A 6,040-nucleotide genomic window follows, 5' to 3' on the forward strand; every position below is an offset into this window, starting at 1 on the left:
TGGACCCTCCATAATGGTTCATGCTCATATGGTCGAGGTATACATTGTAGTCAACAAGCCCTAGTGATCCATGACTGTATTTGGCATATGATCACATAGCTTAGTGAACTTCCCATGTAGACACCATTAGTACATACCCCAGAACTTCATTGGAATAAATCACAGAAGACATGCAAACAATGCTTAGGAACCATCCTGGCCACTCTAATCACTTGTGGATATCCCTGAGTAGTGTAGGAACCTGATATAAATGAACTAACAAAACGACAAAGTATTTGATAGCTTAAACATAATTTTCTTGTGAAAGAAAATGTCATCTTGTCTTTGTTTTGGTAAGGAAGGATGCATCCTTGTGAAGATAGTTTGCGTGTTGATGTTGATTGTTTGGTTGATATGATAAGTGATCATTGTTTGATTATTTCACACTGTTTGTTTGGTATCTGGTTTGAAAAACGTATGTACAAGGTGTTGTCATTTTTTTGTTTGTTTGATGTTTTCTGATGTTTTGTGGATTTTATGAGATAGTTTTCCAATGTTTTTGGTATTTTGATGATTGTTTTGAATGTTTTTTGAGTTTTGTGAGATAGTTTTGAATGAATAATTCAATGAATCATAAGTAATGTAGAACCCACTTCCATTAACTAGATTAAGGGTATTGCCCCCATTTTAGATATGACTATGAAAAAGTGGGATGCAAGACGCGTGAAGTACTATCCTTGATTGCAGATCAATTACAAGCCATGGTTTTGGATTGATGGATGAGTGAATGTAGTGAATGTGATCGCAACAAGTCTCAAAGAAAATGGAGCCATAACCTTTACAAGTGGCACCTGTTTGCCAGGTTTTCACCATCGCACTTACCCAAGGTGCCATCGGAGTGGTTGTTCACCATTTGGATGCATGATTTTTCTTTACTATTTTCATGTTTTTGTATTTTCTGCAAGACATTTATCTGAATGTTTTTGGTGTTTTTCCTAATATGTATGGGAGCCTGATGCTCTGTACAACTTATGTATAAAACCTTTTGAGGTGCATGTTGTTGATCGAATTTGCTAGCGGTTCTCCTTTTGAAGTAGCCAACTGATATGCCCTGGACTCAAATACAGCAATGATAACATATGGACCCAACCAATTTGATTCAAACTTTCCCTAATGTTTTCTATTTGGTTGGTTATGAGGATTCTCTTGAAGAACAAGATCACCTACCTCAAATGTGCGAGGTCTAACTCGATGATTATAGCTTCTGCTCATTAGCTGCTGATAGGCTTTGAGGTGACTATATGCAGCTTGTCATTTCTCATCAAGTAGCTCTAAATCTTGGAGACGTGAGACTTTGTATGCTTCATCATCTATGAGATTATGCAAGGAAACCCGTAGATATGGTATCTCAACCTCAATAGGAAGGATGGCTTTTGCTCCATAAACTAGTGAGTAGGGAGTTGTGCCTGTGGGGGTTCGAATGCTAGTTCGATATGCCCATAGTGCTGGATTTAATTGAACATGCCAATCACAACCAACATCATTGACTGTCTTCTTGAGAATTCTCAATATGTTCTTGTTTGATTCTTCAGCCTGACCATTTCCTTGTGGGTAATAGGGAGTGAAAAAGCAGTGTTGGATATGAAACTTCTCACAGAGCTCACGGACATCCTAGATTTTGAATGGAAGCCCGTTATCTATGATGATGGACATGGGTACACCATACCAGTAGATGATGTAATTAAGGATGAATGAGGCGATCTGCTTGTCGGTAACTTGGGTAAGTGGAACAACTTCAATCCACTTTGTGAAGTATTCGGTGGCGGTAATGATGAATTTGTGATCGTTGGATGAAGATGGATGGATTTTACCCACAAGGTCAAGGCCCCAATGACAAAAAGGCCATGGTGTTGTGATTGGTTGCAATTCCTCTTCTAGTGCATGTATCAGGGAGTCTTTTTTCATGGATGGCCAATAGTATCTAGTGCGCATGAGTTTCTTGGCTAGGGACAGACCGCTTGCATGAGTTCCACAAATTCCTTCATGTACCTCTTCCAAGGCCTTTGTTATCTCATCTTGTTCCAAACATCAAAGGAGAGTACCATCAAGACTATGATGGTATAGGGTTTTAGCAATAATGGTATATTGAGCGGTTTGGAGAATGAAGGTTTTACATTGGTTATTCGATTGGTTAGGAGGAAGTGTGTGATCACAGAGATAGGTGTAGTACTCACCATACCATGGGGATTCGGAACCGACAAGGTGATATATCATCTTGGATTCAGGGATATCATAAGCAGGAACCCAAAATTGTTCTACCAAGAACTCGTAGTGTGTTGAATTTTGTGGGAGATCTAGGAGAGATGCAATGGTAGCCATAGCATCAGCAGCTCGATTATGATCTCTAGGTATTTGCTCAAAGGTGATAGTAGTGAATTATGCCTTTAATTTGTCCACCATTTGTTTGTATGGCATGAGTTTGTCATCCTTGGTCTGATATTCATCTATTGCTTGTCGAATGACTAGTTGGGAGTCGCCATATACTTATAGTTCTTGTAACTTCCATTGTACAGCCAGTCAGAGTCCTATGATCAAGGCCTCATACTCAGCTATGTTGTTGGTGCATGAAAAAGTAAGCCTGTAAGACTTTAGGTTGTTTTCACCTTGAGGTGTGATAAATAGAATGCCTACCCCCAAGCCATGCCTAGTGCATGAACCATCAAAGTATAGTTTCCAGGGTTGTGCTTCCGTGATCATGAATATCTCTTCGTTGGGGAAATTAGAAATGAGAGGATGATTGCCTATGAGGGGAGCATCAGCCGACTGATCTACAATAACTTGACCCTTGATAGCCTTATGGTCCACATACTTGATGTTAAATTCACTTAGAATTATCACCCACTTGGCCAAGCAACCTGTCAATGTTGCTTTGTTGAGTAAGTACTTTAGTGGATCGATCTTGGCAATGAGTTGTACTCTGTGTGTTAATAGATAGTGCCTCAATTTAGTAGCTGCCAAGATTACTGCTAAGCAAGCTCATTCAATAGGTGTGTAATTGAGTTCATAGCCAACTAGTGTGCGAGAGATGTAGTAAACAGCACACTCTTTTCCTTCTGCATTGTGTTGTGCCAGTAGCACTCCTAATATTGTATTTGTTGCTGATATATAGAGTATTCAAGGCTTACTCGGATCTAGTGGGATCAACAATGGTGTATTCATAAGATAGTATTTAAGCATCTGGAATGCTTGTTGGAATATGGTATCCCATTGAAGTGAATGTTCTTGTGTAGTAAGTGTGTAAATGGGTGACACTTATCTGCCAATTGTGCAATGAATCTTCAGATGGATTGTAGGCGCCCTTGTAATGTCCTTAGTTGTCTGATGTTCTTTCAAGGTGGCATGTTGGTGTAGGAGCACCCTTTCAAGCTCTCCCTCCTTTTTTTTTTTTTGGTATTATGCTTCTTATGAAGCCATTGTATATAAAATAATGAGCCAAGTGCTCATAGGTCCTACGTAGGGTCCTAGAGGGGATCTTAGGGGTCATAAGTCAAAATTGTGATTACTTTGAAAATGGAGGTTATGTGTGTCTTGGAGGTGTTTAGGGGTCCTCAATATCATGGTGGTGACCTTAGGTTGGCCCATTGTGGGTCTAGGAGTCATGAAGAGCAACATTGGGAAAGTTGCTCAAAAGTTACAAAAGTTGCATGACAACTTTTTAAAGTTGTCAAGCAACTTTTCCACCATGCTGTCAAAATCATTAGGTTTGCATGGACAACCCTAAATGTGGCACACCAACCAAGGTATGATTAGTATAAGATGTTTTAAACCCTAAGTTAAATGGTTGGTCGCCAGAGATTGCATGACTCAAGCAAACTGTATTGACTGTGACTGTTTTTGAGTTACCAGTCTGTTTGAATGAAGTTATCGAGCAAACAAATGGATTGATTTGTGATCAAACCTGTGTGGAAAATTTTCTTTGATGTATATAACTTCATTGTGAGTGATTATATTATCTTTTTGATTACCAGTAGAGTGTGTTTGTAAATAGTTTGTGAATTGCAGTCTTATTGTCCAGTTTTGGACCGGTTTGAGTAAATGAAGTCTTGACTCCATTCCCCGTTGTGGAACCACCATCAAACCATGGGGAATGGATGTGGAGACTCTGTACTATAGTCCCAAGCAAGCAGGGCCCTTGTAAATGCAAGGAGGCCAAGCATATACCCATTCCTAGGCGAGACTGGATAGTGCCCGGTTAGGAATGGCTGTTGGAGCAGAGGTCTTGGAGAGCAAGGTTGATTAGTGGAGAGTGCATCCTTTGAAGGAAGTGTAGAGGAGTGAGTGAATCATCATTGGTGTGAAGGAGGAGCCTCCACCAATCCAAACAAGGTGGCTAGAATACAAAACCTTCACTGTGACCCAGACATACTCTAAAAACCCTCACAAAAACCCTCAAAAACCTTAAAATCCACCAAGGACAGAGTACGGACACTTGGAGGCCTAAAACCTAAAAAATCCTTGAGTCCTTGCCAAATGAATGGCAGTCCTTTTTGGGAGATTGGGTTGTTTGTGCATCGTTTGTGAGAGGGAGCCCTAGAAGACCAGTTAGGAGGCCTAATTGGTCCTTATCCTTGTAGCCCTTTCTGAAGGCAAAAACACTAAATTGTGAAATCGGTAAGGGGTTAAAGGCTTGAAACCTCTTGGGGGCTCATGAATGGATGGAAAAACTTTGAAAAAGATGTGAAATGACCTTGCTAAGACCTTGGAAGGTGTAGAGCAAGCCTAGCCCTTATTAGCCGTAGTAAGGGGTTTGAGTCTCATGAGTAGGTGAGACCTTAGGAGAAGCATTGCAACTCATTGGTGGGTGGAATTGGGCAAGGTCAGGGGATTCCTCAAGCAAAGGAAGTCCTAGAGACCCTAGGGTGTGTGGAGAACACCAAGTGATCCTAGAGAAGGATCCAAGAGCATAGACTAGGCTAGTCTATCCCAATCCCCATCCCATCACATGTCCATGATTTCTTTGACCTTGGTAGGGTTGATCTCAATACCTTTGCTTGAGACAATGTATCCTAGAAGCTTCATTGAGGTTATTCCAAAGACACATTTCTTTGGGTTGAGTTGAACATGATATTGTTCTAGTCTATCAAAGATTTTCTCTAATATTTCCAGATGACCTTCTCTTGTGAGTGATTTTGCCAGTAAGTCATCAACATAATCTTCCATTATGGTATGCATCATATCATGAAATATGGTGGTCATTTCTTTTTGATAGGTCGCTCCTGCATTCTTTAGACCAAAAGGCATTACATTCTAGCAGTATGTTGCCCATGGACATGTGAAGGTCATCTTATGTTGATCCTCCGGTGCGATCTTTATCTGGTTGTACCCTAAAAATCCATCCATGAGTGAAAGCATGGCATGTTCTACTATTAGGTCCACTATTATGTTGATGTTTGGTAGGGGGGAGTCATCTTTAGGACATATCTTGTTTAGATCTCTGAAGTTAGTGCAAATACAGATGCCCCCATTTGGTTTGCCGGTAGGCACAATGTTGGATATCCATTCTGCATAATCAATTGGTCCAATAAAACCAACATCCAGGAGTTTCTTAAGTTATTCTTTGACTAGTACTGCAATCTAAGGGTGCATTCTGCAAAGATTTTGCTTGACAGGTTTGGCTCCTTTCTCTATGGTGAGGTGATGCATGACTAAATCTGGATCAAGACTAGGCATGTCTGCATATGACCATACAAAGTTGATCTGGCACTTCTGAAAGAATTCAACAAACTTGGGTTGTTCCTCTGGAGTCAAAAGAGATGTCAGATGTATGTGGTGAGGAGTTGTATTATTTGGTTTCCTCGATGAGAATTGTTGATCATTCTTGCTGTGTACTACAAGGGAGAATGTTGAACCTTTCATCCTCTAACACCTCAAAGAGGTTTTCACCATTGGATATGCTCTTTCTTTTTACTTTTGTGGGATAAAATAGTGCCATGGTGTGGTTTTCACTGGAAGATCCATGTTTTATTGTTATATTTTTGTAGCTGAAAGGTTTGGCATCTAC

Source organism: Cryptomeria japonica, chromosome 5 (assembly GCF_030272615.1).
Source record: "Cryptomeria japonica chromosome 5, Sugi_1.0, whole genome shotgun sequence".
NCBI lineage: Eukaryota > Viridiplantae > Streptophyta > Pinopsida > Cupressales > Cupressaceae > Cryptomeria > Cryptomeria japonica.